Source organism: Phocoena phocoena, chromosome 1 (genome assembly GCF_963924675.1).
Source record: "Phocoena phocoena chromosome 1, mPhoPho1.1, whole genome shotgun sequence".
NCBI classification, from domain to species: domain Eukaryota; kingdom Metazoa; phylum Chordata; class Mammalia; order Artiodactyla; family Phocoenidae; genus Phocoena; species Phocoena phocoena.
This window is the reverse complement of record NC_089219.1, coordinates 139,220,983-139,234,806: the sequence shown is the minus strand read 5'-3', so window position 1 is coordinate 139,234,806 and position 13,824 is coordinate 139,220,983. Positions and strand designations below refer to the sequence as shown.

The 13,824-nt window shown below is 36.9% G+C and overlaps 1 pseudogene; it reads left to right on the top strand.

Moving 5' to 3' along the window:
* Positions 1 to 10,756: 10,756 nt before the first annotated feature.
* On the top strand, positions 10,757 to 11,136 carry LOC136133667 (large ribosomal subunit protein eL22 pseudogene; annotated as a pseudogene).
* Positions 11,137 to 13,824: the final 2,688 nt, after the last annotated feature.

Genomic DNA, 13,824 nt, shown 5'->3' with positions numbered 1-13,824 from the left:
CACTGCCCTCAGAATAAAGTCCCCAATCCTTAGGGTGACCTATGTGATCTGGTCCTTGCCTGCCTCTTCTCTAACGTTTCCTGAAGTCAGCACTCTAGCCACAGTGACCTTCTCTCAGGTCCTTGAATGGGTGGTGTTCTTTTCTACTCAGAGCCTTTACACAAGCTGTTCCCTTATCTACATAACTCTTCTTCCTTCTTATGCTTCAAGCCTAAACTTGAACTTCTCTGGAAAAATCTTCTCTGCCCCACCTCCCATCAAGCTAGGTTAGCTACACCTATTACATATTCCCATAGCACCCTGCCCATCTTCTTCATGGCATTTGTCATATTTGTAATTATTCAGTGTCTGTTCCCTCCAGTTGGCTGTAAGCTCTGTAGTGCAAACACTGTACCTGTTTTGCTCACTACTGTATTATCACTCCACTACCAGGGTTGCTGATACAAGGGTGCTCAATAGATGTTTGTTGAATCAATTAATCTTGGGAAACAAAGTAGAAATTTGGACCACGACTTTCATATAAATGCTTAAAATTTCTGAAGACCTTCCTATGGAATATAGAGGTCATTACTAAGCAATAAGAAAAGAACTCTGGGCCTTCAACCCATCCGAGGAATCTATTATATTTAACATGATGAAAGTTTTAATTAGATGAAATTTACTTAGGCAATGAGTAAAGAGCACACATAAGATTATGGGTAACTCATCAGTTATCTCACCACAAAGTCTCATACTTCAATGTAGGAAAAAAGTCTTCAGTGTCCAAGTCACTTTTATTTAACCTTTATGTTTTCTAATTTGGGAATAGGGGAAGCAGTTAACTCTCTTATTATGTGGCAAAAGAAAAAACACTGCTGGGGAAGATGGCAAGAGAGAAGACAGTTTATCAGCTAGGTTGGAAAATAGGATAGAAAAATTAGATTTAAAAATTCAGAGGGTTCTTCCCTGGTGGTGCAGTGGTTGAGAGTCCGCCTGCCGATGCAGGGGACACGGGTTCGTGCCTCGGTCCGGGAAGATAGCACATGCCACAGAGCGGCTGGGCCCGTGAGCCATGGCCACTGAGCCTGCACGTCCGGAAACTGTGCTCCACAATGGGAGAGGCCACAAGAGTGAGAGGCCCGCGTACTGCCAAAAAAAAAAAAAAGAAAGAAAGAAAATTGGATTAGAGTGTAGAATGGAAAGCTCAGTGATCTTTGTGTTTCTCACCAGAAAAGTGTTTATAAATTCTGGCCTTATTATTGTTATTTTTTTTCTCCTGTGATGAGATAGTGCTAAATAAATTTAATGTAAGTTTCTTAAAGAAAGGGCCATTTGCAATTTCAAAGTAAATGAGATATTTAAGTTATATTTCTGGAGGCAGGCATGTTCTCCAAGTTCAATTAGATAATGTGTATAACATACCTAGGCTGTGCCAGGCACTTAGTAGGCAGTCAACAGGTGGTGCTGCTCTTGTTATGCATGTAAGGTAAATTAGAGCTTCACACACTCAGCTTCATACTCTAATTAATGTAGATTAAACTGGTTTTTTTAAATAAAACACAGAATGTTGTAAAATTGCATTTGGAGAGAGAGGTACACAGCATGCTGCCTTAAAACTGTATGACTAGTTGTATCATGTGACCAAGTATAAACTGCCAAGAGAGAAAACAGCTTTCATCTACTTACAGAGAATGTCTCAGTTCACTAGGAGTTTTATACTTGGATGAGATGAGATCCAAGGTCTGTCAAAACTGAAGAAGATAAGGAGGCTCATGAGGAGTGAAACCACCTGCTTGTGCGTTCCCTGCCCTCTTTAAAACTGACATTTCTGGCAGGCTCTCTGGCTCACTCTGTCTCATTGTCTTGCTCTCTCAACCACTGTCTGCAAGCTTTCCTTTATGGTCTCCAAGGTGATCCAATCCTTTGTCCAAGAGGATGTGCATGGTTTTAGTTCTTTAATAATGGCCCTATGGCATGGTAAACCTATAAGGCATGCCAACTATTGGGCTGCCAACACTTCCAAAATGTAGGTGGCAGTGGCCTGGATGTTACAGAAGGTAATTAGTTTGTAGAAAGCAAAGTTGAAAATTACTTTTCTATAAATATTTGTGGGACAGCTAAATTGTAGCATTAAAGCACAATAGGAATTTTAGGTAAAGAGTTTAGGGTCTATAAGGAATGTTCAAGTGATGATCAATTCCTATCTTTCTCTGCTCTTTCAAGACAAATCTAAATCAATCCTGTACTTCTGGGAACCTTAATCTGGTTGTATCCTGATACTAAGGAGAAAGCTTGATGAGTTATGGATCGTCTAGAATTTTAGTATTCATTTACTCACTTTTTCATTCACTCAATCATCAAGAATATATTGCGAATTTTCTATGTATTGGGTCACATGCTAGTCACTGGGGTGCAAATGGTGAACAATACAGTCTTGCTGTCAGGGTTTAAAGCTTAGAGGAGAATTAAGGGGCAGTTATACTATAGAGTGATAAAGCTGTTAGAAGTCTTTGGAACCATTCCACCTGGAGATCAAGTGAAGACATGCAATCGGATAATCCACTTAAGTGTCCTGGTCAACTGCAAAGTCCTTTAGAATGAGATTTTGCAGAGTTAACTTTTTCAAATTCTATTTCCCAGCAGCAAAAGAAATATATATAGTTCAACCGCCAGAAAAGTGATGGAAAACCATAGCTGAAAGTATTCTAGACTAAAATATACCTGAAAGATACAAACTATGTAACTCTATGTCATAGTTATATTTAAGTTAATATAACTTATATAAGTTCTATACTGCAGTATATATAAAGTATAACTCTGACATAGAATTGCATAGAAAATGGCAGAAATACAATATAATACTAAGCAATTGTTTTTGTGAGGCAAATTATTTGTGGGTGGCTTTTATTTCTTATATTTTTCAACATCTTCCACCAACTAAAAAGCTAAGTAGATTTCACTGTTTTGGCGGTTGCTGTGGTTGTTGGGAACTTCATTGTTTGTCATTGTTTTTAAAGAATACCTGAACTATCTGCCAAGTTACAGAAGCCTGAGAGCAACATTGGAAACTGAATAGAAGAAAGATTAAAAATAGATGTAATAGCTTTTCACATACTGGTGATTGAAAAAAAAAGACTTCATCAGAGACAATTCCTAAGGCATTTCCTATGGCTCACTCTAACACAATATCAGGTACTGATTCTTTTGTACAAAAGCTGATGAGAGTGATCATCTTTGAATACATCATTACTGACCTTCTTTGGCAATTTTGGATCTACTGGGAACCATCATAGCCTGAGAAGGATGAAATGCCCTAGATGGGATTCACAAAAGAATCACTTTACGTAATAAAAGTCTAAAATCAAACCTTTACTTAACCTTTTTGCCTTCTCTTACCTTTATAATTCTCTTCTCCTCATCCCTCAACTTTAGGTCACACCTGACCCCTCCCAGTTGTATAACAGCCTGTATTTCCTCCTTTCTCTGGAATGTGACCAGTCAGGAAACTCAACATTTGCTTTTTTTTTTTTTCCTATCTATGGGTGAGAAAGAAAAAGGGAGGCAGGAAAACTGAATTGAGAAAGAAGGAAGAGCAGGGAAAGAGAAAAAGAAAACTATAAAGTTTGGAGGAAGAGAAAGGAGAGATGCATGAGCAAAGAAGCACACTGCCTGGTGGTAGTAATAGTTGTGTTATATATATATATATATTTTTTTTTTTTTTTTTGCGGTACGCAGGCCTCTCACTGCTGTGGCCTCTCCCGTTGCGGAGCACAGGCTCCAGACGCACAGGCTCAGCGGCCATGGCTCATGGGCCCACCCGCTCCGCGGCATGTGGGATCTTCCCGGACCGGGGCACGAACCCTCGTCCCCCGCATCGGCAGGCGGACTCTCAACCACTGCGCCACCAGGGAAGCTTAGTAATAGTTGTTAGACACTTATCTATTAGAACCTACTTTCCATGAGACGCTAAGAAATGACGAGATCCCCAGTCTGAATTAAAAACAAGAAAGGGACTTGGCGACCTCTGAAATATACTTTCAGACTCAGTAATCTCTATCTGCTGAATAGGACATCCCTGGTTCTTGCTGCCTGGCAAGTTCGAGATGATTCCATTTAATGATCCAGTTCAAAAAGGCTGATATAGACCATGAGAAACTTTGTATTGCCATTTTAAAAGCTGATATTCTCCAAAACAAAATATATCATATGAATTTGACCCGTGGGTACCATGCGAGTGTTACCCTTCTCTTACCTCTTACCCATATGATAAGAGTGAAAACACCAATTTAAAACAAATCATTACAAAGCAGTGCAGTCCAGACAGCTGTTAAACTGCTAGACACTCTGCAGAAAATCCTCTTTTACCCCTTAGGTGATTTTGAGATCACTAGGAACCTTCTAACTAAATCTAGCAATCTAACAATTGTAAGTTTTTATTCTTTTAAACTTTCTGTTCTATTGGGTAATACTAATATGTTTCCTTTACCAAAAATGTTTTTACCTTGAATCCAATGACATTTTAATTTTTTTTATTCTACTACCTTAACCTCATCTTTAATTCATTATGCTGCTATCGCTCTAGTGGTATGTAATAAATACTTGGCTATAAATATGCCATAAATGGAAATATAATGGCAGAACTTGGTCATTTATTGGCTGTGAGAGATGGAGGGGAAGAAATCAAGGAGACTCCCAGGTTTCTGCTTCGGAAACTGAATGAAAATAGAAAACATAAGAGAAGAAATAGTTTGGAGAGATGAATGGATGTAGAGATAATGATTTTGTTGTGGACATGTTGAACTGTAGTTGTCTGGAGTTGAGAGATCTTGAGGATCTGGAGAACTTGCTAGAAATTTGAGCTAGAGTTGTGAATTTGGGAGTCATCAGCATGTAGATGGTAACTAAAGATGCTTGAGTGGTTTCAGAAAGCTTGCCTATAAAATGAGAGAGCTAGGAGAGGTTTTGTCTTACGAAGAGGTGAGAGCCTTCAGCAGAAAAGATCCAGGATAGAAGAATAAGAGATAAGAGAGGCTGAGTAGTTAGGAATGTGGCTTCTGAGGAAATGGAAAGAGATAGACTTTCAGGACACACCAGCAGAGATGGAAATCTCTTTTCCGGTAGAATAATAATGAGATGGTAAATTGTGGAGTTTCTCCCCCCACCCCCAATGTTTTCTTTTATCCCTTGCCCTTTAGGATTTTAAAACTTCAGGTTACAAAGTCACATAGGCTCTGAAGAATTCAGGACAAAGACTGATGATTTAATGGTAAGGCTTTCAGCAGCAGAATATATTAAAAGTTCCTCAAATTCATGAACACAGAAAATCAGAGAGGAGAGAAAGAAAACAAAGGGACTTTGTGCTCTGCCTCCCATCCTTCGCCAGAAGCCTGAGGAGATTTATAGAGATTCTTAATAGGTTTCTGGCATTTGAGAACAGAAGAAACCTCAACCCCTATTACTGAGTAAAGCCAAAGAAGGTAGCAAGACCACAGAGTTCCTCACATCCAGAAAGGCAGAGGAAAATAGTCAGAATGGTATTGTGAGCTATGCTTTGAATTTCCACATCTTCTCCAAGAACTCCAATCACAAAAACTTTTTTTTTTTTTTAAATTAAGAGATGTCTCTGGGTTCATTCACAAGATAATCATCTCTAGGTAACAGAAATGAAAAAGCAACACCACTAGGTTAGTAAAGCTCTAGAGCTGTGACCCTGATGGTCTTCTGGGTCTGGAAGCAAGTAGAAGTTGGCTAGGAGTTTGAATTCCTCAGAGCAGTGGGGATCAACAGCACCCCATACAGGGTGTGGCACATTAGGCAGGCTCACTGTGAAACTGGGATTTGGGAAAAGCTTCCAAATGATTTCCACCCTGACCTAGAGTTTAAAAAACAAAATAAATAAACAAACAAAGCCCCTACCTATCTGTGGGGGTGGAAGGAAGAATAGAAATCAGTGCACACAGGACTTATGCCAGTCTGCTTTCCTGCCTAGAGGACAGATCTGTTATCTTCCCCAATATCGCTGAGGGTCAGGAGTCCTGTGACACCTAGTTCTGGAGGCTACACTAAAACAGCAAATGGAGTGGAATAGGTAGAAAGATAAAGCTACCATTTAAGATGAGCTGCAAATTACAATTCACACACAAGGCAAGTTAATGCTAAAAACATTAACCAACCTCTCAACTTAGTTTTGTTTAATTGATCTGTGAGTTTCTAATAAAATTATATTAAAACTTCCCAATATTGTTGTTGATCTACTTTTTTTTTCTTATAATTCGTTACTTTTTGTTTAATTTCATGGTTATACGGTTAGCTGGATAGAACTTCTTGGTGGTTTTTAAATTTTTATCATTTTTAATATAATTTTAATCATTATGTAATTTTTTTATCCTTATCAATACTTGCTTAAAGCAGTTATTTTATCTGATACTCGTATTCTACTATAACTGTTTTTTTGGTTAGCATTTGCTTGCTATAACTTTTTACTTTATTTTCAACCTTTCTATGCTATTTTGTTATTGGCACATCTTTTGTAAACAGCAGGTAGCTGGGTTTTCTTTTTTTATTCCTGACAGTCTCTGTTGTTTAACTGGAAAGTTCAATTCATATGAGTATGATCTATTTAAAATTACCTCTACCATCTCTACCATTTACTTTTGATTTTCTGTTTACAATGCTTTCTCGTTTTATTCGTTTGCTTACCTTAACTGCTTTTGTTGAATTGATAACTTTTCAAATTCTCTTACTTTTACCTCTGCTAATTTGGAAACTATAGATTATATTTTGCCTATGCCATAAGCAGCTACTCTTAAATTTTTAAATGTATACTTAACTATTTATTTTCCTAACAATTTATAGTTTTTAAAATACAACTATCCTTCTGCCCCAACAAGGCTGTGTTTTAGCTACCAAATGTATTGAGCAGTTATTGCTATCTAGAATTTTAGTTCCATATTTATTAGAACATAACATAAAAGTTACTATACAATCAATGCATAATTAGATTTATCAATCTAATTTATCAATTTTTGTGTTTACCACTTGTTTCTTTAATACCACATTTTCATTGTGAACTCACTTTTCTTTTTGCTGCAATACATCATTTAGTAATTCATTCAATAAAAATTTATGGTTGGTAAACTCAGGTTTTTTTTTTTTTTTTGTAAACTCAGGTTTGAAAGAAAAGTTTTCTATTTCACCATTATTCTTGAATTATAGCTTAGCCAGGTATAGAAATCTATGTTGCCAGTTATTTTCCCCTCAGTGCTTTGGAATTATTACCATGTTGACCTCTGGTATCCCTTGTTGGTGATGAGAATTCTGTTGTCTTAATTATCATTCTTTTATGGATAATCTGTGTTTTCTCTTTCGTGGCTTTTGAAATTTTCTCTTTATTCTCAATGTTAGGCATCTTCACTACAGTGCATCTGGAAATGAATTTCTTTTCTTTTTAAATTTTTTTTTGCACTTAATAACTGCTTTTCTTTCAAAAACTTTAGAAAATTCTTAGTATCATCTCTCCAAATATGACTACCACCATACCGTTTATTCTCTTCCTAAAACTACTAATTAGGTGCATCCTTCATGTATTCTATGTATTGCTGTGTAACAAACCACTCCAAAACATAGTGACATGAAACAATAACCATTTTATTAACCTCCAATATTCTGTATGATAGGAATTTGGATAGGTATTTCAGGGAGAGCTTGACTCTGCTTCATGATGTCCAGGGTGTCAAATGAGAAGACTTGAACAGCTGGTGGTCACTTGAATGGCTGTTTTTTTTTCATTCACATGTCTAGGCTACAGTGACAAAGGCAGGACTCTACTGGACCTATAGACTGGAGTACCTACACATGACTTCTCCATGTGCTTTGGGTTTCCTCACACTGTAGTGGCCTCATGGCAATCATACTACTTCCATGGCAGCTCAGGGCTCCAATAGTGACTATTCCAGAAAACAAGGCAAAAGCTACATAGACTTTTATTGTCTAGGCTCAAAACTCACATAGTATCACTTCCATCTTACATAGTCAAACCTGCCCAGATTGGGGAGTACAGGGGCTAGACCCATCTCTTAATAGAAGGAGTATCAAAGAATCTGTGGCTGTAATTTTAAACTGCCACAATACAGCTTAAAATACATGCTATAACAGGGAACTATATTCAATATCCTGTGATAAACCATAATGGAAAAGAATATAAAAAAAGAATGTCTGTCTGTGTATAACTGAGTCACTTTGCTCTACAGCAGAGATTGGCACAGCATCATAAATCAAATATACTGCAATTTTAAAAGATAAATAAATAATAAAATATATGCTATATTCTACATGAATTCCATAGATTAATCTTCTAATTCTTAAAAATAAATAAATAAATAAATAATTCTTGATAAACTGGGAGAGGGTAATCCCTTCACAATGTGTGTGTATATCAAATCATCACAATGTACACTTTAAATGTCTTATGAATTTGTCAATTAAACCTCTAACAAAGCTGAAATAATTCATTCTCTGACTGTAACGAGTTTAGAGTTTATGTCATGGAATATTTTTATCACAATGTCTGTTTTTCTATTTAGTTATTTTTCATTTTCATCTTTCCTTAATTTATATCTTCTTGTTGCTTAAGCTTTTATATTTTTTTTAGGTATTTTATTTTTTAACTCTTTGAATGCATTTATTGTAAAGTCATTTTAAGATTACTTGCCAATATGGACTTCTATTCCAGTGGGAAGGGATCATCTTCAGGGAACAGAGATTTCTATAATATTTTTAAAATTGAAATGTAGTTGATTTACAATGTTATATTAGTTTCAGGTGTACAGCAAAGTGATTCAGTTTTATATATATAAATATGTATTCTTTCTCAGATTCTTTTCCATTATAGGTTGTTACATGATATTGAATATAGTTTCCTGTGCTATACAGTAGGACCTTGTTGTTTATCTGTTTTATATATAGCAATGTATATCTGTTAATCCCAAGCTCCTAATTTATTCCTCCTCCCCTTTCCCCTTTGGTAACCATAAGTTTGTTTTCTATGTCTCTGAGTCTACTTTGTTTTGTAAATAAGTTAATTTGTATCATTTTTTTAGATTTCACATATAAGTGATATCATATGATATTTGTCTTTCTCTGTCTGGCTTACTTTACTTAGTATGATAATCTCTAGGTCTATCCATGTTGCAAATGGCAACACTTTATTCTTTTTTATGGCTGAGTAATATTCCATTGTATATATGTACCACATCTTCTTTATCTATTCATCTGTCCATGGACATTTAGGTTGCTTCCATGTCTTGTCTATTGTAAATAATGCTGCTATGAACATTGGGGTGCATGTATCTTTTCTAATTAGAGGTTTTGTCTTTTCTGGATATATGCCCAGAAGAGGATCATTTAGTAACTATGTTTTTAATTTTTCAAGGAACCTCCATACTGTTCTCCATAGTGGCTGCACCAGTTTACATTCCCACCAACAGTGTAGGAGGGTTTCCTTTTCTCCATACCCTCTCCAGCATTTATTATTTGTAGACTTTTTGATGATGGCCATTCTGACCAGTGTTAGGTGATACCTCATTGTAGTTTTGATTTGTATTTCTCTAATCATTAGTGATATTGAACATCTTTTTATGTGCCCATTGGCCTCCTGTATATCTTCTTTGGAGAATATAATATATTATATACCCACATATATAAAAACCCTCCACCTAACAAATAGAGAATTCACATTCTTCTCAAACACACATCAAACATTTATAAAATTTGACCAGATATTTTAATTAATCACTATAGTACAGACCACATTCTGTGATCAGAATTTAGTTGAATTAGAAATTCTCATATGTTTGAATACTTAAAAGCACATTCCTAAATAACTCATGATTTAAATAAAAAATTGCACACCATTTAGAAAAGAAAAACAAAGAAAATACATGATAAAACTTGGATAATACAGATAAAGCAGTCATTTGAAAGAAAGTTATGACATTAAATGCATTTATTAAAAATTATTTCAGGGGCTTCCCTGCTGGCGCAGTGGTTAAGAATCCGCCTGCCAGTGCAGGAGTCACGGGTTCAAGCCCTGATCCAGGAAGATCCCACATGCCACAGAGCAACTAAGCCCGTGAGCCACAACTACTGAGCCTGCACTCTAGAGCCCACGACCACAACTACTGAAGCCTGCATGCCTAGAGCCCGTGTTTCACAACAAGAGAAGCTACCGCAGTGAGAAGCCTGTGCACCACAACAAAGAGTAGCCCCCACTCTCCTTAACCAGAGAAAAGCCTACATGCAAAAACAAAGACCCAACACAGCCAAAAATAAAATAAAATAAAATAAATTTTAAAAAAATTATTTCAAGTGAATGAACTAAGCGTTCACTTCAAGGACCTGGGAAATGAATAGAGTCAACCTCCCCAAAATACCGTTGATCAATGAATCCAAAAGCTGATCCTTTGAGAACACCAATAAAACAAATTTCTAGCAAGCCACATTGAGAAGAAGATAGCACAAATAATATTAGAAATTCACCCCTGCACCTGGCAATTTGGCACCCATGGAATGGTGTGACCAGGCAGTATAACTCCAATGGGGCTGCATTTGCCTGCACATCTTCACCAAGCCACTCAGCCCCACGAGTGTCCAGCCTTAGGACCCATCCAGCTGTGGGGCTAGATGATGTGACTCCAGGTTATGTCACCACCTCTGAACAAATTTTGTAAGAATTTCTGTCTCGAGTTCACCCAACTCCTTTTCTGCCTCCGCTGCCACCATGTTGCCCATGAAAAAGCTTGTGGTGAAGGGGGGCAAAAAAAAGAAGCAGATCCTGAAGTTTACTCTTGACCGCACTCATCGTGTAGAAGATGGAATCATGAATGCTGCCAATTTTGAGCATCTTCTTCAGGAAAGAAAGCGAATGGAAAAGCTGGGAATCTTGGAGGAGGTGTCGTAACAATCGAAAGAAGCAAAAGCAAGATCACTGTAACTTCCGAGATGCCTTTTTCCAAAAGGTATTTGAAATATCTCACCAAAAAATATTTGAAGAATAATCTCCGTGATTGGTTATGCATAGTTGCTAACAGCAAAGAAAGTTACGAATTATATTACTTCCAGATTAGTCAAGATGAAGAAGAGGAGAAAGATGAGGATTGAAACTCAGTTATCTGGAGTATTTTGTATGAATTTTTAAATAAAATTTAGTAAACGAACAAAAAAAATTTCTCACGTTTTTTTTGTAATTTATCTTTATTTTTATAATGGAGTATAGCTGATTTTCAATGCTGTGTTTCCTTCTGCTGTGCATCCACTTGATTCACTTACAGAGAGACATCAATAAATTCTTTTTCAGATTCTTAAAAAAAAAAGAAATTCAAAGGGGGACATAATTAGAGATACAGTAGAGATTAAGAATATCATTGCTTATACTATACAATTTATAATATTGAGTGGCTTTATGTCAATAAATTGAAAACTGAGGTAAAACTTACAATTTACCAGAAAAATACAAATTAAAAAGTTGACTTAAGGAGAAATAGAAAATCTAAATAAATCAGTCATCAACAAAATAGATCAATAGTCCACAGTCTCTCAAACCCTTCCCCCATCCTTGTCAAAGAAACCATGCCAGGTGGTTTTACAGGTAAGTTTTACCAAATTTAATGGAACAGATAATCCTATATTATATAATTATTCCCGACAATAGAAGTAAAGATAACCCAACTTATTTTATGAAGTTACTATGATACTGATACCAAAATGGAAGAATTCTACAGGCAAAGAAAATTATAGATGAATCTCATTTTTTTGAACACTGATATGAAAATTATGTACAGTAATTAGGAAATCAAGTCCAGCAGCGTATACAGAAAAAAAAAACAAACATACAGAAAAAAAAAACAAACATCAAGCACAAATAAAGTTTACCTCAAATATAAAGGTGCTACTAAAATTTAAAAAGCATCTGTAATCTACTTTATTACCAGATTAAGGAAAAGGCCCATATGCTCATCTCAGTAGATACAAAAGAAACATTAGGGCTTCCCTGGTGGCGCAGTGGTTGAGAGTCCACCTGCCAATGCAGAGGACACGGGTTTGTGCCCTGGTCTGGGAAGATCCCACATGGCCGCGGAGCGGCTGGGCCCGTGAGCCATGGCCGCTGAGCCTGCGCGTCTGGAGCCTGTGCTCCGCAACAGGAGAGGCCACAACAGTGAGAGGCCCCCGTACCGCAAAAAAAAAAAAAAAAGAGACTATGTTCAAGGAGGGTCCAGTACCTTGAAACAAGGTTTAGCTGGGTAAAGGGATGGGGGCTGGAAGTGCTATTTTAGGTGGGATGAATCGGGAAGGCCTTCTGAGAAGGTGAATTTTAGGAGAGATAGAGAAATGAGGGAGCAAGGTCTATGTTTAAGCTCTGAGGAAAGTAGATTTCAGTCAAGAAAGCATGGCAAATACAAATGCTCTGAAGTAGAAATGAGCTTGGAACATTGGAAGAAAGAAAGAAAGCCCGTAAGGTAAAGTGGAATTAGCACATGGGGTAGGATAGAAAACTATTGCAGTAGTAGGAGAGAGACATTGGTGGCTTGGACTTGTTTAAAAGTGTTGAGAAGTGATTGGATTCAGGATACAGAACAGACAACTTGATGATGGGGATTTGAGGTGTGAGGGAAAAGTTTCAAGGCTGACTGAGGTTTTTGGCCGACGTGCCTGGTGAAGCCATTTACTCAGAGATAATTAAGGAGTAGCAGAAGGTGAAAAGGGGCAGGAAAGGATAGTCACTACAATTTCGTTGGTATTAATAAAACACTGGAAATACCCCCAAGAATGAATGTATAGGGTACCAACAAAGTATGGTATATTGATTTGATGAAATATAACTAGTATCAATACATGGATGAATCTTGAAAATACTCTGCAACATCAAATTGCAGCATATTATATTCAGTATGATACTATTGGTAAACTTTTTTTTTTAACATCTTTATTGGAGTATGATTGCTTTACAATGGTGTGTTAGTTTCTGCTTTATAACAAAGTGAATCAGTTATACATATACATATGTTCCCATATCTCTTCCCTCTTGCGTCTCCCTCCCTCCAACCCTCCCTATCCCACCCCTCTAGGTGGTCACAAAGCACCAAGCTGATCTCCCTGTGCTATGCGGCTGCTTCCCACTAGCTATCTATTTTACGTTTGGTAGTGTATATATGTCCATGCCACTCTCTCACTTTGTCCAGCTTACCCTTCCCCTCCCCATATCCTCAAGTCCATTCTCTAGTAGTTCTGTGTCTTTATTCCCATCTTGCCGCTAGGTTCTTCATGACCTTTTTTTTTTTTTCCTTAGATTCCATATATATGTGTTATATATGGTATTTGTTTTTCTCTTTCTGACTTACTTCACTCTGTATGACGGACTCTAGGTCCATCCACCTCACTACAAATAACTCAATTTCCTTTCTTTTTATGGCTGAGTAATATTCCATTGTATACATGTGCCACATCTTCTTTATCCATTCATCTGTCGATGGACACTTAGGTTGCTTCCATGTACTGGCTATCGTAAATAGAGCTGCAGTGAACATTGTGGTACATGATTTTTGAATTATGGTTTTCTCAGCGTATATGCCCAGTAGTGGGGATTGCTGGGTCGTATGGTAGTTCAATTTTTAGTTTTTTAAGGAACCTCCTTACTGTTCTCCATAGTGGCTGTATCAATTTACATTCCCACCCGATCTGTAAACTTTTAAAAAACAGATACCAGATATTGGTTTTGGCTACAAATATATAAAACAAAAGCATAACAACATGGAGTAGATTTGTACCAAATTCATGTTATTTGTTGTCTCT